Below are 21,631 nucleotides of genomic sequence, written 5' to 3'. Positions count from 1 at the left end.
TAATGCCTGCAGACTATAAAAGAGAAACCAACCCAAAAAGTTTGGTTGATTAGTCTGTGGCATTCTTTTAAACTGTTGCTTATGGCGGTCTCTGTGAGCTTCTCAGTGACATTCAGCCATCCAGGTATCCCGCCTGCAGTAGACGGAATGTGGCAATGGAACGCTGGCTGCACGTGTCATAATAGGCTCTGAGCCTTTATATACCTGCGCACAGCAGCAGCCACCTTCAGTCTGCTGCTGGACAGCCAGCAGCAGCAGGAGAGGTAATTAATCAGCAACCCTCCTGCTAAGGGTAGACAGCTGCTCGTTCCACCCCCCCCCCGCCTTAATTGGTTCTCCTCCCTTCCAACGGTGTTGAGGCGGGTGGGAGCAGCCGGGGGTTGAGGGTACTGTGCTAAAAGAGGTGGAGTTATGCAGATCTAAAACGCGTGGATTGCAGCAGCAGCAAGCCGAAAAGTGCAGGCATGTGAGGGATCTAGAGGTTGACAGCATGTCTTCTTAACGGGAGTCCAGGTGGCCATCTCCACAAATGGACTTTTCAGAATCCTTGGGTGGCACCGTAGTCGGAAACCAATTCTGGTTATCGCTTCTCGGCCTTTTGGCTAAGATCAAGTGTAGTATCTGTTCTTATCAGTTTAATATCTGATACGTCCCCTATCTGGGGACCATATATTAAATGGATTTTTAGAACAGGGAGATGGAAAAAGAGCTTGCTCTGTCCACTCCATGCATTGACCTGGTATTGCAGTATCTCCAGGACCGGTGCACCCCTTCTTTAATGCAGTTTCTAAAATCAGAAAGAATTGAATTCAATGCTTTTTGTTCATTTTGCTTGTTTGTCGGATTTTGGGATGGACTCTTTGGCTTTGCTTTTCTTCTCCTCATTGGATTTTTCATGTTAAAAGTTGCAGAAGCCAGATGACAAGCTCATTTTGGTTCAACTTCAGCAACTGTGCATTGCATTGCCATGTAATGTAATGTAATGCAATGCTATCTATCTAGCTCTCCCTCTATACTTCCTTTTGGATAAACAGACATATTAGGCAAGCATTTTGGAGCTTTCACCTAAATAACTACAGGTGGTGAGATAAGCTGCACAATATAATTGACCTTTCAGTATATTGTTGCACACACACCATCTATTTAGCAAATGCCCTTGTTATCAACAGCAGCCTTTTAAACTCACCTGAGCTAACAGGTATGTGAGCTGGTTACTCTGCTGCGCTTAAAATTTCTTTTTTGGTTTGCTACAATGCCTTTTCTGAAACGTTGTCTCCCTCTGCTGGAACACTGACTTCTTTCATTTAATGCCTGCAGACTATAAAAGAGAAACCAACCCAAAAGTTTGGTTGATTAGTCTGTGGCATTCTTTTAAACTGTTGCTTATGGCGGTCTCTGTGAGCTTCTCAGTGACATTCAGCCATCCAGGTATCCCGCCTGCAGTAGACGGAATGTGGCAATGGAACGCTGGCTGCGCGTGTCATAATAGGCTCTGAGCCTTTATATACCTGCGCACAGCAGCAGCCACCTTCAGTCTGCTGCTGGACAGCCAGCAGCAGCAGCAGCAGGAGAGGTAATTAATCAGCAACCCTCCTGCTAAGGGTAGACAGCTGCTCGTTCCACCCCCCCCCGCCTTAATTGGTTCTCCTCCCTTCCAACGGTGTTGAGGCGGGTGGGAACAGCCGGGGGTTGAGGGTACTGTGCTAAAAGAGGTGGAGTTATGCAGATCTAAAACGCGTGGATTGCAGCAGCAGCAAGCCGAAAAGTGCAGGCATGTGAGGGATCTAGAGGTTGACAGCATGTCTTCTTAACGGGAGTCCAGGTGGCCATCTCCACAAATGGACTTTTCAGAATCCTTGGGTGGCACCGTAGTCGGAAACCAATTCTGGTTATCGCTTCTCGGCCTTTTGGCTAAGATCAAGTGTAGTATCTGTTCTTATCAGTTTAATATCTGATACGTCCCCTATCTGGGGACCATATATTAAATGGATTTTTAGAACAGGGAGATGGAAAAAGAGCTTGCTCTGTCCACTCCACGCATTGACCTGGTATTGCAGTATCTCCAGGACCGGTGCACCCCTTCTTTAATGCAGTTTCTAAAATCAGAAAGAATTGAATTCAATGCTTTTTGTTCATTTTGCTTGTTTGTCGGATTTTGGGATGGACTCTTTGGCTTTGCTTTTCTTCTCCTCATTGGATATTTCATGTTAAAAGTTGCAGAAGCCAGATGACAAGCTCATTTTGGTTCAACTTCAGCAACTGTGCATTGCATTGCCATGTAATGTAATGTAATGCAATGCTATCTATCTAGCTCTCCCTCTATACTTCCCTTTGGATAAACAGACATATTAGGCAAGCATTTTGGAGCTTTCACCTAAATAACTACAGGTGGTGAGATAAGCTGCACAATATAATTGACCTTTCAGTATATTGTTGCACACACACCATCTATTTAGCAAATGCCCTTGTTATCAACAGCAGCCTTTTAAACTCACCTGAGCTAACAGGTATGTGAGCTGGTTACTCTGCTGCGCTTAAAATTTCTTTTTTGGTTTGCTACAATGCCTTTTCTGAAACGTTGTCTCCCTCTGCTGGAACACTGACTTCTTTCATTTAATGCCTGCAGACTATAAAAGAGAAACCAACCCAAAAAGTTTGGTTGATTAGTCTGTGGCATTCTTTTAAACTGTTGCTTATGGCGGTCTCTGTGAGCTTCTCAGTGACATTCAGCCATCCAGGTATCCCGCCTGCAGTAGACGGAATGTGGCAATGGAACGCTGGCTGCGCGTGTCATAATAGGCTCTGAGCCTTTATATACCTGCGCACAGCAGCAGCCACCTTCAGTCTGCTGCTGGACAGCCAGCAGCAGCAGCAGCAGGAGAGGTAATTAATCAGCAACCCTCCTGCTAAGGGTAGACAGCTGCTCGTTCCACCCCCCCCTCGCCTTATTTGGTTCTCCTCCCTTCCAACGGTGTTGAGGCGGGTGGGAACAGCCGGGGGTTGAGGGTACTGTGCTAAAAGAGGTGGAGTTATGCAGATCTAAAACGCGTGGATTGCAGTAGCAGCAAGCCGAAAAGTGCAGGCATGTGAGGGATCTAGAGGTTGACAGCATGTCTTCTTAACGGGAGTCCAGGTGGCCATCTCCACAAATGGACTTTTCAGAATCCTTGGGTGGCACCGTAGTCGGAAACCAATTCTGGTTATCGCTTCTCGGCCTTTTGGCTAAGATCAAGTGTAGTATCTGTTCTTATCAGTTTAATATCTGATACGTCCCCTATCTGGGGACCATATATTAAATGGATTTTTAGAACAGGGAGATGGAAAAAGAGCTTGCTCTGTCCACTCCACACATTGACCTGGTATTGCAGTATCTCCAGGACCGGTGCACCCCTTCTTTAATGCAGTTTCTAAAATCAGAAAGAATTGAATTCAATGCTTTTTGTTCATTTTGCTTGTTTGTCGGATTTTGGGATGGACTCTTTGGCTTTGCTTTTCTTCTCCTCATTGGATTTTTCATGTTAAAAGTTGCAGAAGCCAGATGACAAGCTCATTTTGGTTCAACTTCAACAACTGTGCATTGCATTGCCATGTAATGTAATGTAATGCAATGCTATCTATCTAGCTCTCCCTCTATACTTCCTTTTGGATAAACAGACATATTAGGCAAGCATTTTGGAGCTTTCACCTAAATAACTACAGGTGGTGAGATAAGCTGCACAATATAATTGACCTTTCAGTATATTGTTGCACACACACCATCTATTTAGCATATGCCCTTGTTATCAACAGCAGCCTTTTAAACTCACCTGAGCTAACAGGTATGTGAGCTGGTTACTCTGCTGCGCTTAAAATTTCTTTTTTGGTTTGCTACAATGCCTTTTCTGAAACGTTGTCTCCCTCTGCTGGAACACTGACTTCTTTCATTTAATGCCTGCAGACTATAAAAGAGAAACCAACCCAAAAAGTTTGGTTGATTAGTCTGTGGCATTCTTTTAAACTGTTGCTTATGGCGGTCTCTGTGAGCTTCTCAGTGACATTCAGCCATCCAGGTATCCCGCCTGCAGTAGACGGAATGTGGCAATGGAACGCTGGCTGCGCGTGTCATAATAGGCTCTGAGCCTTTATATACCTGCGCACAGCAGCAGCTACCTTCAGTCTGCTGCTGGACAGCCAGCAGCAGCAGCAGCAGGAGAGGTAATTAATCAGCAACCCTCCTGCTAAGGGTAGACAGCTGCTCGTTCCACCCCCCCCCCGCCTTAATTGGTTCTCCTCCCTTCCAACGGTGTTGAGGCGGGTGGGAACAGCCGGGAGTTGAGGGTACTGTGCTAAAAGAGGTGGAGTTATGCAGATCTAAAACGCGTGGATTGCAGCAGCAGCAAGCCGAAAAGTGCAGGCATGTGAGGGATCTAGAGGTTGACAGCATGTCTTCTTAACGGGAGTCCAGGTGGCCATCTCCACAAATGGACTTTTCAGAATCCTTGGGTGGCACCGTAGTCGGAAACCAATTCTGGTTATCGCTTCTCGGCCTTTTGGCTAAGATCAAGTGTAGTATCTGTTCTTATCAGTTTAATATCTGATACGTCCCCTATCTGGGGACCATATATTAAATGGATTTTTAGAACAGGGAGATGGAAAAAGAGCTTGCTCTGTCCACTCCACGCATTGACCTGGTATTGCAGTATCTCCAGGACCGGTGCACCCCTTCTTTAATGCAGTTTCTAAAATCAGAAAGAATTGAATGCAATGCTTTTTGTTCATTTTGCTTGTTTGTCGGATTTTGGGATGGACTCTTTGGCTTTGCTTTTCTTCTCCTCATTGGATTTTTCATGTTAAAAGTTGCAGAAGCCAGATGACAAGCTCATTTTGGTTCAACTTCAGCAACTGTGCATTGCATTGCCATGTAATGTAATGTAATGCAATGCTATCTATCTAGCTCTCCCTCTATACTTCCTTTTGGATAAACAGACATATTAGGCAAGCATTTTGGAGCTTTCACCTAAATAACTACAGGTGGTGAGATAAGCTGCACAATATAATTGACCTTTCAGTATATTGTTGCACACACACCATCTATTTAGCAAATGCCCTTGTTATCAACAGCAGCCTTTTAAACTCACCTGAGCTAACAGGTATGTGAGCTGGTTACTCTGCTGCGCTTAAAATTTCTTTTTTGGTTTGCTACAATGCCTTTTCTGAAACGTTGTCTCCCTCTGCTGGAACACTGACTTCTTTCATTTAATGCCTGCAGACTATAAAAGAGAAACCAACCCAAAAAGTTTGGTTGATTAGTCTGTGGCATTCTTTTAAACTGTTGCTTATGGCGGTCTCTGTGAGCTTCTCAGTGACATTCAGCCATCCAGGTATCCCGCCTGCAGTAGACGGAATGTGGCAATGGAACGCTGGCTGCGCGTGTCATAATAGGCTCTGAGCCTTTATATACCTGCGCACAGCAGCAGCCACCTTCAGTCTGCTGCTGGACAGCCAGCAGCAGCAGCAGCAGGAGAGGTAATTAATCAGCAACCCTCCTGCTAAGGGTAGACAGCTGCTCGTTCCACCCCCCCCCCGCCTTAATTGGTTCTCCTCCCTTCCAACGGTGTTGAGGCGGGTGGGAACAGCCGGGGGTTGAGGGTACTGTGCTAAAAGAGGTGGAGTTATGCAGATCTAAAACGCGTGGATTGCAGCAGCAGCAAGCCGAAAAGTGCAGGCATGTGAGGGATCTAGAGGTTGACAGCATGTCTTCTTAACGGGAGTCCAGGTGGCCATCTCCACAAATGGACTTTTCAGAATCCTTGGGTGGCACCGTAGTCGGAAACCAATTCTGGTTATCGCTTCTCGGCCTTTTGGCTAAGATCAAGTGTAGTATCTGTTCTTATCAGTTTAATATCTGATACGTCCCCTATCTGGGGACCATATATTAAATGGATTTTTAGAACAGGGAGATGGAAAAAGAGCTTGCTCTGTCCACTCCACGCATTGACCTGGTATTGCAGTATCTCCAGGACCGGTGCACCCCTTCTTTAATGCAGTTTCTAAAATCAGAAAGAATTGAATTCAATGCTTTTTGTTCATTTTGCTTGTTTGTCGGATTTTGGGATGGACTCTTTGGCTTTGCTTTTCTTCTCCTCATTGGATTTTTCATGTTAAAAGTTGCAGAAGCCAGATGACAAGCTCATTTTGGTTCAACTTCAGCAACTGTGCATTGCATTGCCATGTAATGTAATGTAATGCAATGCTATCTATCTAGCTCTCCCTCTATACTTCCTTTTGGATAAACAGACATATTAGGCAAGCATTTTGGAGCTTTCACCTAAATAACTACAGGTGGTGAGATAAGCTGCACAATATAATTGACCTTTCAGTATATTGTTGCACACACACCATCTATTTAGCAAATGCCCTTGTTATCAACAGCAGCCTTTTAAACTCACCTGAGCTAACAGGTATGTGAGCTGGTTACTCTGCTGCGCTTAAAATTTCTTTTTTGGTTTGCTACAATGCCTTTTCTGAAACGTTGTCTCCCTCTGCTGGAACACTGACTTCTTTCATTTAATGCCTGCAGACTATAAAAGAGAAACCAACCCAAAAAGTTTGGTTGATTAGTCTGTGGCATTCTTTTAAACTGTTGCTTATGGCGGTCTCTGTGAGCTTCTCAGTGACATTCAGCCATCCAGGTATCCCGCCTGCAGTAGACGGAATGTGGCAATGGAACGCTGGCTGCGCGTGTCATAATAGGCTCTGAGCCTTTATATACCTGCGCACAGCAGCAGCCACCTTCAGTCTGCTGCTGGACAGCCAGCAGCAGCAGCAGCAGGAGAGGTAATTAATCAGCAACCCTCCTGCTAAGGGTAGACAGCTGCTCGTTCCACCCCCCCCCCGCCTTAATTGGTTCTCCTCCCTTCCAACGGTGTTGAGGCGGGTGGGAACAGCCGGGGGTTGAGGGTACTGTGCTAAAAGAGGTGGAGTTATGCAGATCTAAAACGCGTGGATTGCAGCAGCAGCAAGCCGAAAAGTGCAGGCATGTGAGGGATCTAGAGGTTGACAGCATGTCTTCTTAACGGGAGTCCAGGTGGCCATCTCCACAAATGGACTTTTCAGAATCCTTGGGTGGCACCATAGTCGGAAACCAATTCTGGTTATCGCTTCTCGGCCTTTTGGCTAAGATCAAGTGTAGTATCTGTTCTTATCAGTTTAATATCTGATACGTCCCCTATCTGGGGACCATATATTAAATGGATTTTTAGAACAGGGAGATGGAAAAAGAGCTTGCTCTGTCCACTCCACGCATTGACCTGGTATTGCAGTATCTCCAGGACCGGTGCACCCCTTCTTTAATGCAGTTTCTAAAATCAGAAAGAATTGAATTCAATGCTTTTTGTTCATTTTGCTTGTTTGTCGGATTTTGGGATGGACTCTTTGGCTTTGCTTTTCTTCTCCTCATTGGATTTTTCATGTTAAAAGTTGCAGAAGCCAGATGACAAGCTCATTTTGGTTCAACTTCAGCAACTGTGCATTGCATTGCCATGTAATGTAATGTAATGCAATGCTATCTATCTAGCTCTCCCTCTATACTTCCTTTTGGATAAACAGACATATTAGGCAAGCATTTTGGAGCTTTCACCTAAATAACTACAGGTGGTGAGATAAGCTGCACAATATAATTGACCTTTCAGTATATTGTTGCACACACACCATCTATTTAGCAAATGCCCTTGTTATCAACAGCAGCCTTTTAAACTCACCTGAGCTAACAGGTATGTGAGCTGGTTACTCTGCTGCGCTTAAAATTTCTTTTTTGGTTTGCTACAATGCCTTTTCTGAAACGTTGTCTCCCTCTGCTGGAACACTGACTTCTTTCATTTAATGCCTGCAGACTATAAAAGAGAAACCAACCCAAAAAGTTTGGTTGATTAGTCTGTGGCATTCTTTTAAACTGTTGCTTATGGCGGTCTCTGTGAGCTTCTCAGTGACATTCAGCCATCCAGGTATCCCGCCTGCAGTAGACGGAATGTGGCAATGGAACGCTGGCTGCGCGTGTCATAATAGGCTCTGAGCCTTTATATACCTGCGCACAGCAGCAGCCACCTTCAGTCTGCTGCTGGACAGCCAGCAGCAGCAGCAGCAGGAGAGGTAATTAATCAGCAACCCTCCTGCTAAGGGTAGACAGCTGCTCGTTCCACCCCCCCCCCCCCCCCGCCTTAATTGGTTCTCCTCCCTTCCAACGGTGTTGAGGCGGGTGGGAACAGCCGGGGGTTGAGGGTACTGTGCTAAAAGAGGTGGAGTTATGCAGATCTAAAACGCGTGGATTGCAGCAGCAGCAAGCCGAAAAGTGCAGGCATGTGAGGGATCTAGAGGTTGACAGCATGTCTTCTTAACGGGAGTCCAGGTGGCCATCTCCACAAATGGACTTTTCAGAATCCTTGGGTGGCACCGTAGTCGGAAACCAATTCTGGTTATCGCTTCTCGGCCTTTTGGCTAAGATCAAGTGTAGTATCTGTTCTTATCAGTTTAATATCTGATACGTCCCCTATCTGGGGACCATATATTAAATGGATTTTTAGAACAGGGAGATGGAAAAAGAGCTTGCTCTGTCCACTCCACGCATTGACCTGGTATTGCAGTATCTCCAGGACCGGTGCACCCCTTCTTTAATGCAGTTTCTAAAATCAGAAAGAATTGAATTCAATGCTTTTTGTTCATTTTGCTTGTTTGTCGGATTTTGGGATGGACTCTTTGGCTTTGCTTTTCTTCTCCTCATTGGATTTTTCATGTTAAAAGTTGCAGAAGCCAGATGACAAGCTCATTTTGGTTCAACTTCAGCAACTGTGCATTGCATTGCCATGTAATGTAATGTAATGCAATGCTATCTATCTAGCTCTCCCTCTATACTTCCTTTTGGATAAACAGACATATTAGGCAAGCATTTTGGAGCTTTCACCTAAATAACTACAGGTGGTGAGATAAGCTGCACAATATAATTGACCTTTCAGTATATTGTTGCACACACACCATCTATTTAGCAAATGCCCTTGTTATCAACAGCAGCCTTTTAAACTCACCTGAGCTAACAGGTATGTGAGCTGGTTACTCTGCTGCGCTTAAAATTTCTTTTTTGGTTTGCTACAATGCCTTTTCTGAAACGTTGTCTCCCTCTGCTGGAACACTGACTTCTTTCATTTAATGCCTGCAGACTATAAAAGAGAAACCAACCCAAAAAGTTTGGTTGATTAGTCTGTGGCATTCTTTTAAACTGTTGCTTATGGCGGTCTCTGTGAGCTTCTCAGTGACATTCAGCCATCCAGGTATCCCGCCTGCAGTAGACGGAATGTGGCAATGGAACGCTGGCTGCGCGTGTCATAATAGGCTCTGAGCCTTTATATACCTGCGCACAGCAGCAGCCACCTTCAGTCTGCTGCTGGACAGCCAGCAGCAGCAGCAGCAGGAGAGGTAATTAATCAGCAACCCTCCTGCTAAGGGTAGACAGCTGCTCGTTCCACCCCCCCCCGCCTTAATTGGTTCTCCTCCCTTCCAACGGTGTTGAGGCGGGTGGGAACAGCCGGGGGTTGAGGGTACTGAGCTAAAAAAGGGGGAGTTATGCAGATCTAAAACGCGTGGATTGCAGCAGCAGCAAGCCGAAAAGTGCAGGCATGTGAGGGATCTAGAGGTTGACAGCATGTCTTCTTAACGGGAGTCCAGGTGGCCATCTCCACAAATGGACTTTTCAGAATCCTTGGGTGGCACCGTAGTCGGAAACCAATTCTGGTTATCGCTTCTCGGCCTTTTGGCTAAGATCAAGTGTAGTATCTGTTCTTATCAGTTTAATATCTGATACGTCCCCTATCTGGGGACCATATATTAAATGGATTTTTAGAACAGGGAGATGGAAAAAGAGCTTGCTCTGTCCACTCCACGCATTGACCTGGTATTGCAGTATCTCCAGGACCGGTGCACCCCTTCTTTAATGCAGTTTCTAAAATCAGAAAGAATTGAATTCAATGCTTTTTGTTCATTTTGCTTGTTTGTCGGATTTTGGGATGGACTCTTTGGCTTTGCTTTTCTTCTCCTCATTGGATTTTTCATGTTAAAAGTTGCAGAAGCCAGATGACAAGCTCATTTTGGTTCAACTTCAGCAACTGTGCATTGCATTGCCATGTAATGTAATGTAATGCAATGCTATCTATCTAGCTCTCCCTCTATACTTCCTTTTGGATAAACAGACATATTAGGCAAGCATTTTGGAGCTTTCACCTAAATAACTACAGGTGGTGAGATAAGCTGCACAATATAATTGACCTTTCAGTATATTGTTGCACACACACCATCTATTTAGCAAATGCCCTTGTTATCAACAGCAGCCTTTTAAACTCACCTGAGCTAACAGGTATGTGAGCTGGTTACTTTGCTGCGCTTAAAATTTCTTTTTTGGTTTGCTACAATGCCTTTTCTGAAACGTTGTCTCCCTCTGCTGGAACACTGACTTCTTTCATTTAATGCCTGCAGACTATAAAAGAGAAACCAACCCAAAAAGTTTGGTTGATTAGTCTGTGGCATTCTTTTAAACTGTTGCTTATGGCGGTCTCTGTGAGCTTCTCAGTGACATTCAGCCATCCAGGTATCCCGCCTGCAGTAGACGGAATGTGGCAATGGAACGCTGGCTGCGCGTGTCATAATAGGCTCTGAGCCTTTATATACCTGCGCACAGCAGCAGCCACCTTCAGTCTGCTGCTGGACAGCCAGCAGCAGCAGCAGCAGGAGAGGTAATTAATCAGCAACCCTCCTGCTAAGGGTAGACAGCTGCTCGTTCCACCCCCCCCCCCGCCTTAATTGGTTCTCCTCCCTTCCAACGGTGTTGAGGCGGGTGGGAACAGCCGGGGGTTGAGGGTACTGTGCTAAAAGAGGTGGAGTTATGCAGATCTAAAACGCGTGGATTGCAGCAGCAGCAAGCCGAAAAGTGCAGGCATGTGAGGGATCTAGAGGTTGACAGCATGTCTTCTTAACGGGAGTCCAGGTGGCCATCTCCACAAATGGACTTTTCAGAATCCTTGGGTGGCACCGTAGTCGAAAACCAATTCTGGTTATCGCTTCTCGGCCTTTTGGCTAAGATCAAGTGTAGTATCTGTTCTTATCAGTTTAATATCTGATACGTCCCCTATCTGGGGACCATATATTAAATGGATTTTTAGAACAGGGAGATGGAAAAAGAGCTTGCTCTGTCCACTCCACGCATTGACCTGGTATTGCAGTATCTCCAGGACCGGTGCACCCCTTCTTTAATGCAGTTTCTAAAATCAGAAAGAATTGAATTCAATGCTTTTTGTTCATTTTGCTTGTTTGTCGGATTTTGGGATGGACTCTTTGGCTTTGCTTTTCTTCTCCTCATTGGATTTTTCATGTTAAAAGTTGCAGAAGCCAGATGACAAGCTCATTTTGGTTCAACTTCAGCAACTGTGCATTGCATTGCCATGTAATGTAATGTAATGCAATGCTATCTATCTAGCTCTCCCTCTATACTTCCTTTTGGATAAACAGACATATTAGGCAAGCATTTTGGAGCTTTCACCTAAATAACTACAGGTGGTGAGATAAGCTGCACAATATAATTGACCTTTCAGTATATTGTTGCACACACACCATCTATTTAGCAAATGCCCTTGTTATCAACAGCAGCCTTTTAAACTCACCTGAGCTAACAGGTATGTGAGCTGGTTACTCTGCTGCGCTTAAAATTTCTTTTTTGGTTTGCTACAATGCCTTTTCTGAAACGTTGTCTCCCTCTGCTGGAACACTGACTTCTTTCATTTAATGCCTGCAGACTATAAAAGAGAAACCAACCCAAAAAGTTTGGTTGATTAGTCTGTGGCATTCTTTTAAACTGTTGCTTATGGCGGTCTCTGTGAGCTTCTCAGTGACATTCAGCCATCCAGGTATCCCGCCTGCAGTAGACGGAATGTGGCAATGGAACGCTGGCTGCGCGTGTCATAATAGGCTCTGAGCCTTTATATACCTGCGCACAGCAGCAGCCACCTTCAGTCTGCTGCTGGACAGCCAGCAGCAGCAGCAGCAGGAGAGGTAATTAATCAGCAACCCTCCTGCTAAGGGTAGACAGCTGCTCGTTCCACCCCCCCCCGCCTTAATTGGTTCTCCTCCCTTCCAACGGTGTTGAGGCGGGTGGGAACAGCCGGGGGTTGAGGGTACTGTGCTAAAAGAGGTGGAGTTATGCAGATCTAAAACGCGTGGATTGCAGCAGCAGCAAGCCGAAAAGTGCAGGCATGTGAGGGATCTAGAGGTTGACAGCATGTCTTCTTAACGGGAGTCCAGGTGGCCATCTCCACAAATGGACTTTTCAGAATCCTTGGGTGGCACCGTAGTCGGAAACCAATTCTGGTTATCGCTTCTCGGCCTTTTGGCTAAGATCAAGTGTAGTATCTGTTCTTATCAGTTTAATATCTGATACGTCCCCTATCTGGGGACCATATATTAAATGGATTTTTAGAACAGGGAGATGGAAAAAGAGCTTGCTCTGTCCACTCCACGCATTGACCTGGTATTGCAGTATCTCCAGGACCGGTGCACCCCTTCTTTAATGCAGTTTCTAAAATCAGAAAGAATTGAATTCAATGCTTTTTGTTCATTTTGCTTGTTTGTCGGATTTTGGGATGGACTCTTTGGCTTTGCTTTTCTTCTCCTCATTGGATTTTTCATGTTAAAAGTTGCAGAAGCCAGATGACAAGCTCATTTTGGTTCAACTTCAGCAACTGTGCATTGCATTGCCATGTAATGTAATGTAATGCAATGCTATCTATCTAGCTCTCCCTCTATACTTCCTTTTGGATAAACAGACATATTAGGCAAGCATTTTGGAGCTTTCACCTAAATAACTACAGGTGGTGAGATAAGCTGCACAATATAATTGACCTTTCAGTATATTGTTGCACACACACCATCTATTTAGCAAATGCCCTTGTTATCAACAGCAGCCTTTTAAACTCACCTGAGCTAACAGGTATGTGAGCTGGTTACTCTGCTGCGCTTAAAATTTCTTTTTTGGTTTGCTACAATGCCTTTTCTGAAACGTTGTCTCCCTCTGCTGGAACACTGACTTCTTTCATTTAATGCCTGCAGACTATAAAAGAGAAACCAACCCAAAAAGTTTGGTTGATTAGTCTGTGGCATTCTTTTAAACTGTTGCTTATGGCGGTCTCTGTGAGCTTCTCAGTGACATTCAGCCATCCAGGTATCCCGCCTGCAGTAGACGGAATGTGGCAATGGAACGCTGGCTGCGCGTGTCATAATAGGCTCTGAGCCTTTATATACCTGCGCACAGCAGCAGCCACCTTCAGTCTGCTGCTGGACAGCCAGCAGCAGCAGCAGCAGGAGAGGTAATTAATCAGCAACCCTCCTGCTAAGGGTAGACAGCTGCTCGTTCCACCCCCCCCCCCGCCTTAATTGGTTCTCCTCCCTTCCAACGGTGTTGAGGCGGGTGGGAACAGCCGGGGGTTGAGGGTACTGTGCTAAAAGAGGTGGAGTTATGCAGATCTAAAACGCGTGGATTGCAGCAGCAGCAAGCCGAAAAGTGCAGGCATGTGAGGGATCTAGAGGTTGACAGCATGTCTTCTTAACGGGAGTCCAGGTGGCCATCTCCACAAATGGACTTTTCAGAATCCTTGGGTGGCACCGTAGTCGAAAACCAATTCTGGTTATCGCTTCTCGGCCTTTTGGCTAAGATCAAGTGTAGTATCTGTTCTTATCAGTTTAATATCTGATACGTCCCCTATCTGGGGACCATATATTAAATGGATTTTTAGAACAGGGAGATGGAAAAAGAGCTTGCTCTGTCCACTCCACGCATTGACCTGGTATTGCAGTATCTCCAGGACCGGTGCACCCCTTCTTTAATGCAGTTTCTAAAATCAGAAAGAATTGAATTCAATGCTTTTTGTTCATTTTGCTTGTTTGTCGGATTTTGGGATGGACTCTTTGGCTTTGCTTTTCTTCTCCTCATTGGATTTTTCATGTTAAAAGTTGCAGAAGCCAGATGACAAGCTCATTTTGGTTCAACTTCAGCAACTGTGCATTGCATTGCCATGTAATGTAATGTAATGCAATGCTATCTATCTAGCTCTCCCTCTATACTTCCTTTTGGATAAACAGACATATTAGGCAAGCATTTTGGAGCTTTCACCTAAATAACTACAGGTGGTGAGATAAGCTGCACAATATAATTGACCTTTCAGTATATTGTTGCACACACACCATCTATTTAGCAAATGCCCTTGTTATCAACAGCAGCCTTTTAAACTCACCTGAGCTAACAGGTATGTGAGCTGGTTACTCTGCTGCGCTTAAAATTTCTTTTTTGGTTTGCTACAATGCCTTTTCTGAAACGTTGTCTCCCTCTGCTGGAACACTGACTTCTTTCATTTAATGCCTGCAGACTATAAAAGAGAAACCAACCCAAAAAGTTTGGTTGATTAGTCTGTGGCATTCTTTTAAACTGTTGCGTATGGCGGTCTCTGTGAGCTTCTCAGTGACATTCAGCCATCCAGGTATCCCGCCTGCAGTAGACGGAATGTGGCAATGGAACGCTGGCTGCGCGTGTCATAATAGGCTCTGAGCCTTTATATACCTGCGCACAGCAGCAGCCACCTTCAGTCTGCTGCTGGACAGCCAGCAGCAGCAGCAGCAGGAGAGGTAATTAATCAGCAACCCTCCTGCTAAGGGTAGACAGCTGCTCGTTCCACCCCCCCCCCCACCTTAATTGGTTCTCCTCCCTTCCAATGGTGTTGAGGCGGGTGGGAACAGCCGGGGGTTGAGGGTACTGTGCTAAAAGAGGTGGAGTTATGCAGATCTAAAACGCGTGGATTGCAGCAGCAGCAAGCCGAAAAGTGCAGGCATGTGAGGGATCTAGAGGTTGACAGCATGTCTTCTTAACGGGAGTCCAGGTGGCCATCTCCACAAATGGACTTTTCAGAATCCTTGGGTGGCACCGTAGTCGGAAACCAATTCTGTTTATCGCTTCTCGGCCTTTTGGCTAAGATCAAGTGTAGTATCTGTTCTTATCAGTTTAATATCTGATACGTCCCCTATCTGGGGACCATATATTAAATGGATTTTTAGAACAGGGAGATGGAAAAAGAGCTTGCTCTGTCCACTCCACGCATTGACCTGGTATTGCAGTATCTCCAGGACCGGTGCACCCCTTCTTTAATGCAGTTTCTAAAATCAGAAAGAATTGAATTCAATGCTTTTTGTTCATATTGCTTGTTTGTCGGATTTTGGGATGGACTCTTTGGCTTTGCTTTTCTTCTCCTCATTGGATTTTTCATGTTAAAAGTTGCAGAAGCCAGATGACAAGCTCATTTTGGTTCAACTTCAGCAACTGTGCATTGCATTGCCATGTAATGTAATGTAATGCAATGCTATCTATCTAGCTCTCCCTCTATACTTCCTTTTGGATAAACAGACATATTAGGCAAGCATTTTGGAGCTTTCACCTAAATAACTACAGGTGGTGAGATAAGCTGCACAATATAATTGACCTTTCAGTATATTGTTGCACACACACCATCTATTTAGCAAATGCCCTTGTTATCAACAGCAGCCTTTTAAACTCACCTGAGCTAACAGGTATGTGAGCTGGTTACTCTGCTGCGCTTAAAATTTCTTTTTTGGTTTGCTACAATGCCTTTTCTGAAACGTTGTCTCCCTCTGCTGGAACACTGACTTCTTTCATTTAATGCCTGCAGACTATAAAAGAGAAACCAACCCAAAAAGTTTGGTTGATTAGTCTGTGGCATTCTTTTAAACTGTTGCGTATGGCGGTCTCTGTGAGCTTCTCAGTGACATTCAGCCATCCAGGTATCCCGTCTGCAGTAGACGGAATGTGGCAATGGAACGCTGGCTGCGCGTGTCATAATAGGCTCTGAGCCTTTATATACCTGCGCACAGCAGCAGCCACCTTCAGTCTGCTGCTGGACAGCCAGCAGCAGCAGCAGGAGAGGTAATTAATCAGCAACCCTCCTGCTAAGGGTAGACAGCTGCTCGTTCCACCCCCCCCCCCGCCTTAATTGGTTCTCCTCCCTTCCAACGGTGTTGAGGCGGGTGGGAACAGCCGGGGGTTGAGGGTACTGTGCTAAAAGAGGTGGAGTTATGCAGATCTAAAACGCGTGGATTGCAGCAGCAGCAAGCCGAAAAGTGCAGGCATGTGAGGGATCTAGAGGTTGACAGCATGTCTTCTTAACGGGAGTCCAGGTGGCCATCTCCACAAATGGACTTTTCAGAATCCTTGGGTGGCACCGTAGTCGGAAACCAATTCTGGTTATCGCTTCTCGGCCTTTTGGCTAAGATCAAGTGTAGTATCTGTTCTTATCAGTTTAATATCTGATACGTCCCCTATCTGGGGACCATATATTAAATGGATTTTTAGAACAGGGAGATGGAAAAAGAGCTTGCTCTGTCCACTCCACGCATTGACCTGGTATTGCAGTATCTCCAGGACCGGTGCACCCCTTCTTTAATGCAGTTTCTAAAATCAGAAAGAATTGAATTCAATGCTTTTTGTTCATTTTGCTTGTTTGTCGGATTTTGGGATGGACTCTTTGGCTTTGCTTTTCTTCTCCTCATTGGATTTTTCATGTTAAAAGTTGCAGAAGCCAGATGACAAGCTCATTTTGGTTCAACTTCAGCAACTGTGCATTGCATTGCCATGTAATGTAATGTAATGCAATGCTATCTATCTAGCTCTCCCTCTATAATTCCTTTTGGATAAACAGACATATTAGGCAAGCATTTTGGAGCTTTCACCTAAATAACTACAGGTGGTGAGATAAGCTGCACAATATAATTGACCTTTCAGTATATTGTTGCACACACACCATCTATTTAGCAAATGCCCTTGTTATCAACAGCAGCCTTCTAAACTCACCTGAGCTAACAGGTATGTGAGCTGGTTACTCTGCTGCGCTTAAAATTTCTTTTTTGGTTTGCTACAATGCCTTTTCTGAAACGTTGTCTCCCTCTGCTGGAACACTGACTTCTTTCATTTAATGCCTGCAGACTATAAAAGAGAAACCAACCCAAAAAGTTTGGTTGATTAGTCTGTGGCATTCTTTTAAACTGTTGCTTATGGCGGTCTCTGTGAGCTTCTCAGTGACATTCAGCCATCCAGGTATCCCGCCTGCAGTAGACGGAATGTGGCAATGGAACGCTGGCTGCGCGTGTCATAATAGGCTCTGAGCCTTTATATACCTGCGCACAGCAGCAGCCACCTTCAGTCTGCTGCTGGACAGCCAGCAGCAGCAGCAGCAGGAGAGGTAATTATTCAGCAACCCTCCTGCTAAGGGTAGACAGCTGCTCGTTCCACCCCCCCCCCGCCTTAATTGGTTCTCCTCCCTTCCAACGGTGTTGAGGCGGGTGGGAACAGCCGGGGGTTGAGGGTACTGTGCTAAAAGAGGTGGAGTTATGCAGATCTAAAACGCGTGGATTGCAGCAGCAGCAAGCCGAAAAGTGCAGGCATGTGAGGGATCTAGAGGTTGACAGCATGTCTTCTTAACGGGAGTCCAGGTGGCCATCTCCACAAATGGACTTTTCAGAATCCTTGGGTGGCACCGTAGTCGGAAACCAATTCTGGTTATCGCTTCTCGGCCTTTTGGCTAAGATCAAGTGTAGTATCTGTTCTTATCAGTTTAATATCTGATACGTCCCCTATCTGGGGACCATATATTAAATGGATTTTTAGAACAGGGAGATGGAAAAAGAGCTTGCTCTGTCCACTCCACGCATTGACCTGGTATTGCAGTATCTCCAGGACCGGTGCACCCCTTCTTTAATGCAGTTTCTAAAATCAGAAAGAATTGAATTCAATGCTTTTTGTTCATTTTGCTTGTTTGTCGGATTTTGGGATGGACTCTTTGGCTTTGCTTTTCTTCTCCTCATTGGATTTTTCATGTTAAAAGTTGCAGAAGCCAGATGACAAGCTCATTTTGGTTCAACTTCAGCAACTGTGCATTGCATTGCCATGTAATGTAATGTAATGCAATGCTATCTATCTAGCTCTACCTCTATAATTCCTTTTGGATAAACAGACATATTAGGCAAGCATTTTGGAGCTTTCACCTAAATAACTACAGGTGGTGAGATAAGCTGCACAATATAATTGACCTTTCAGTATATTGTTGCACACACACCATCTATTTAGCAAATGCCCTTGTTATCAACAGCAGCCTTCTAAACTCACCTGAGCTAACAGGTATGTGAGCTGGTTACTCTGCTGCGCTTAAAATTTCTTTTTTGGTTTGCTACAATGCCTTTTCTGAAACGTTGTCTCCCTCTGCTGGAACACTGACTTCTTTCATTTAATGCCTGCAGACTATAAAAGAGAAACCAACCCAAAAAGTTTGGTTGATTAGTCTGTGGCATTCTTTTAAACTTTTGCTTATGGCGGTCTCTGTGAGCTTCTCAGTGACATTCAGCCATCCAGGTATCCCGCCTGCAGTAGACGGAATGTGGCAATGGAACGCTGGCTGCGCGTGTCATAATAGGCTCTGAGCCTTTATATACCTGCGCACAGCAGCAGCCACCTTCAGTCTGCTGCTGGACAGCCAGCAGCAGCAGCAGCAGGAGAGGTAATTATTCAGCAACCCTCCTGCTAAGGGTAGACAGCTGCTCGTTCCACCCCCCCCCCGCCTTAATTGGTTCTCCTCCCTTCCAACGGTGTTGAGGCGGGTGGGAACAGCCAGGGGTTGAGGGTACTGTGCTAAAAGAGGTGGAGTTATGCAGATCTAAAACGCGTGGATTGCAGCAGCAGCAAGCCGAAAAGTGCAGGCATGTGAGGGATCTAGAGGTTGACAGCATGTCTTCTTAACGGGAGTCCAGGTGGCCATCTCCACAAATGGACTTTTCAGAATCCTTGGGTGGCACCGTAGTCGGAAACCAATTCTGGTTATCGCTTCTCGGCCTTTTGGCTAAGATCAAGTGTAGTATCTGTTCTTATCAGTTTAATATCTGATACGTCCCCTATCTGGGGACCATATATTAAATGGATTTTTAGAACAGGGAGATGGAAAAAGAGCTTGCTCTGTCCACTCCACGCATTGACCTGGTATTGCAGTATCTCCAGGACCGGTGCACCCCTTCTTTAATGCAGTTTCTAAAATCAGAAAGAATTGAATTCAATGCTTTTTGTTCATTTTGCTTGTTTGTCGGATTTTGGGATGGACTCTTTGGCTTTGCTTTTCTTCTCCTCATTGGATTTTTCATGTTAAAAGTTGCAGAAGCCAGATGACAAGCTCATTTTGGTTCAACTTCAGCAACTGTGCATTGCATTGCCATGTAATGTAATGTAATGCAATGCTATCTATCTAGCTCTCCCTCTATACTTCCTTTTGGATAAACAGACATATTAGGCAAGCATTTTGGAGCTTTCACCTAAATAACTACAGGTGGTGAGATAAGCTGCACAATATAATTGACCTTTCAGTATATTGTTGCACACACACCATCTATTTAGCAAATGCCCTTGTTATCAACAGCAGCCTTTTAAACTCACCTGAGCTAACAGGTATGTGAGCTGGTTACTCTGCTGCACTTAAAATTTCTTTTTTGGTTGGCTACAATGCCTTTTCTGAAACGTTGTCTCCCTCTGCTGGAACACTGACTTCTTTCATTTAATGCCTGCAGACTATAAAAGAGAAACCAACCCAAAAAGTTTGGTTGATTAGTCTGTGGCATTCTTTTAAACTGTTGCTTATGGCGGTCTCTGTGAGCTTCTCAGTGACATTCAGCCATCCAGGTATCCCACCTGCAGTAGACGGAATGTGGCAATGGAACGCTGGCTGCGCGTGTCATAATAGGCTCTGAGCCTTTATATACCTGCGCACAGCAGCAGCCACCTTCAGTCTGCTGCTGGACAGCCAGCAGCAGCAGCAGCAGGAGAGGTAATTAATCAGCAACCCTCCTGCTAAGGGTAGACAGCTGCTCGTTCCACCCCCCCCCCGCCTTAATTGGTTCTCCTCCCTTCCAACGGTGTTGAGGCGGGTGGGAACAGCCGGGGGTTGAGGGTACTGTGCTAAAAGAGGTGGAGTTATGCAGATCTAAAACGCGTGGATTGCAGCAGCAGCAAGCCGAAAAGTGCAGGCATGTGAGGGATCTAGAGGTTGACAGCATGTCTTCTTAACGGGAGTCCAGGTGGCCATCTCCACAAATGGACTTTTCAGAATCCTTGGGTGGCACCGTAGTCGGAAACCAATTCTGGTTATCGCTTCTCGGCCTTTTGGCTAAGATCAAGTGTAGTATCTTTCGAAAAGGCGGTTTTGGATGTTGGCCGCCCTAGTAGATTGATACATTATGCACACTGGGGTTTAGGCGCTTGTTAGTACGCCAGGTGGCTAATATAGTCATCTGGTGGAAAGCATGGCCCCCCAGGAACGACGCCATTGGGCCGGGGAAGATCGAAAGCCCGAAGTGTGAAGTGCCCCAGGAATGGTGACCCTGGGGTGCCTTAACTCACTGGGATTGGGAACCCCACTTGAGTTTATGGCACATTTGCACAAGCACTTCAAATTTTCTTTCTTCGCACACACCCTTATTCCGGGCCTTCTGGCCTTAGGATGGGGAATTTTTCAATTCCCGGTCGAAGGTCCGGGCAGTATTATACTGTGAAACCTTCACTATTTATTTAATTTCTTTGTCACTGTGTGTCCACTTATTCACGTGTGTCACGTCCTACTAGGATTTTGTCGGGATGCGGTTCCCTTACGGGTTCCTCTCTTGGCAGGTCTAGGGGGGGAGTGTGTGGCCATCAGGTTCCGCTACCCCCTGAACCCCCCTGGCTCTCCTCTTTCGGGAGGAGAGCGTTGTTGGCTCCACTCTTCCGGGAGGGGAGCACAGTCTTTGGCTCCCAGTGCCTTGCTCGGGTGAGAACTCGGGCAGGTGCTGGGGGTAAGATTGGGTCGCCTCTGGCTTCGGCTGGAGGTGGCTTTTTGTCCCTGTTCCTCGCTGTGGCCTTCTGGCTCGGAGGGACGGGGAATGGTTTGGGGGACCCTTCTCCTTTTGGAGAGGGTTTCAAGAAGACCAGCATCCTAGTGCACTTTTTTTGTGGCACTTGTCACTTTTTTAAGCGCACTCGGGTTTTGTACACGAATTCGGGCTTTCGAAAAAAAAAAAAAATCTGTTCTTATCAGTTTAATATCTGATACGTCCCCTATCTGGGGACCATATATTAAATGGATTTTTAGAACAGGGAGATGGAAAAAGAGCTTGCTCTGTCCACTCCACGCATTGACCTGGTATTGCAGTATCTCCAGGACCGGTGCACCCCTTCTTTAATGCAGTTTCTAAAATCAGAAAGAATTGAATTCAATGCTTTTTGTTCATTTTGCTTGTTTGTCGGATTTTGGGATGGACTCTTTGGCTTTGCTTTTCTTCTCCTCATTGGATTTTTCATGTTAAAAGTTGCAGAAGCCAGATGACAAGCTCATTTTGGTTCAACTTCAGCAACTGTGCATTGCATTGCCATGTAATGTAATGTAATGCAATGCTATCTATCTAGCTCTCCCTCTATACTTCCTTTTGGATAAACAGACATATTAGGCAAGCATTTTGGAGCTTTCACCTAAATAACTACAGGTGGTGAGAT

At 45.4% G+C, this 21,631-nt stretch overlaps 16 non-coding genes and 1 pseudogene across 16 annotated transcripts; all 17 read left to right on the top strand.

The window, feature by feature from the left end:
• Positions 1-582: 582 nt before the first annotated feature.
• Positions 583-773, top strand: LOC141191304 (U2 spliceosomal RNA). Its single transcript, XR_012265302.1, has one exon. It is a non-coding gene; the product is annotated as a U2 spliceosomal RNA (small nuclear RNA).
• Positions 774-1,891: 1,118 nt separating this feature from the next.
• LOC141186550 (U2 spliceosomal RNA) lies at positions 1,892-2,082 on the top strand. The gene has a single exon (XR_012260817.1). It is a non-coding gene; the product is annotated as a U2 spliceosomal RNA (small nuclear RNA).
• A 1,120-nt stretch (positions 2,083-3,202) lies between these two features.
• LOC141184686 (U2 spliceosomal RNA) lies at positions 3,203-3,393 on the top strand. Its single transcript, XR_012259418.1, has one exon. It is a non-coding gene; the product is annotated as a U2 spliceosomal RNA (small nuclear RNA).
• A 1,120-nt stretch (positions 3,394-4,513) lies between these two features.
• LOC141186549 (U2 spliceosomal RNA) lies at positions 4,514-4,704 on the top strand. Its single transcript, XR_012260816.1, has one exon. It is a non-coding gene; the product is annotated as a U2 spliceosomal RNA (small nuclear RNA).
• Positions 4,705-5,824: 1,120 nt separating this feature from the next.
• On the top strand, positions 5,825-6,015 carry LOC141186547 (U2 spliceosomal RNA). The gene has a single exon (XR_012260815.1). It is a non-coding gene; the product is annotated as a U2 spliceosomal RNA (small nuclear RNA).
• A 1,120-nt stretch (positions 6,016-7,135) lies between these two features.
• LOC141186546 (U2 spliceosomal RNA) lies at positions 7,136-7,326 on the top strand. Its single transcript, XR_012260814.1, has one exon. It is a non-coding gene; the product is annotated as a U2 spliceosomal RNA (small nuclear RNA).
• A 1,126-nt stretch (positions 7,327-8,452) lies between these two features.
• On the top strand, positions 8,453-8,643 carry LOC141186545 (U2 spliceosomal RNA). Its single transcript, XR_012260813.1, has one exon. It is a non-coding gene; the product is annotated as a U2 spliceosomal RNA (small nuclear RNA).
• Positions 8,644-9,762: 1,119 nt separating this feature from the next.
• Positions 9,763-9,953, top strand: LOC141186543 (U2 spliceosomal RNA). Its single transcript, XR_012260811.1, has one exon. It is a non-coding gene; the product is annotated as a U2 spliceosomal RNA (small nuclear RNA).
• Positions 9,954-11,074: 1,121 nt separating this feature from the next.
• LOC141186542 (U2 spliceosomal RNA) lies at positions 11,075-11,265 on the top strand. The gene has a single exon (XR_012260810.1). It is a non-coding gene; the product is annotated as a U2 spliceosomal RNA (small nuclear RNA).
• A 1,119-nt stretch (positions 11,266-12,384) lies between these two features.
• Positions 12,385-12,575, top strand: LOC141186541 (U2 spliceosomal RNA). The gene has a single exon (XR_012260809.1). It is a non-coding gene; the product is annotated as a U2 spliceosomal RNA (small nuclear RNA).
• Positions 12,576-13,696: 1,121 nt separating this feature from the next.
• On the top strand, positions 13,697-13,887 carry LOC141186540 (U2 spliceosomal RNA). Its single transcript, XR_012260808.1, has one exon. It is a non-coding gene; the product is annotated as a U2 spliceosomal RNA (small nuclear RNA).
• A 1,121-nt stretch (positions 13,888-15,008) lies between these two features.
• LOC141186539 (U2 spliceosomal RNA) lies at positions 15,009-15,199 on the top strand. The gene has a single exon (XR_012260807.1). It is a non-coding gene; the product is annotated as a U2 spliceosomal RNA (small nuclear RNA).
• A 1,118-nt stretch (positions 15,200-16,317) lies between these two features.
• Positions 16,318-16,508, top strand: LOC141186538 (U2 spliceosomal RNA). The gene has a single exon (XR_012260806.1). It is a non-coding gene; the product is annotated as a U2 spliceosomal RNA (small nuclear RNA).
• A 1,120-nt stretch (positions 16,509-17,628) lies between these two features.
• Positions 17,629-17,819, top strand: LOC141186536 (U2 spliceosomal RNA). Its single transcript, XR_012260805.1, has one exon. It is a non-coding gene; the product is annotated as a U2 spliceosomal RNA (small nuclear RNA).
• Positions 17,820-18,939: 1,120 nt separating this feature from the next.
• On the top strand, positions 18,940-19,130 carry LOC141186535 (U2 spliceosomal RNA). The gene has a single exon (XR_012260804.1). It is a non-coding gene; the product is annotated as a U2 spliceosomal RNA (small nuclear RNA).
• Positions 19,131-20,250: 1,120 nt separating this feature from the next.
• Positions 20,251-20,342, top strand: LOC141186198 (U2 spliceosomal RNA; annotated as a pseudogene).
• A 789-nt stretch (positions 20,343-21,131) lies between these two features.
• Positions 21,132-21,315, top strand: LOC141185897 (U2 spliceosomal RNA). Its single transcript, XR_012260492.1, has one exon. It is a non-coding gene; the product is annotated as a U2 spliceosomal RNA (small nuclear RNA).
• Positions 21,316-21,631: the final 316 nt, after the last annotated feature.

The sequence above is a fragment of the Phyllobates terribilis genome, unplaced genomic scaffold (genome assembly GCF_046119375.1).
Source record: "Phyllobates terribilis strain yellow unplaced genomic scaffold, ASM4611937v1 Scaffold_40__1_contigs__length_11209783, whole genome shotgun sequence".
Classification (NCBI taxonomy): Eukaryota; Metazoa; Chordata; class Amphibia; order Anura; family Dendrobatidae; genus Phyllobates; species Phyllobates terribilis.
The sequence above is the reverse complement of the archived record's forward strand: the minus strand, read 5'-3'. Positions and strand labels throughout refer to the sequence as shown.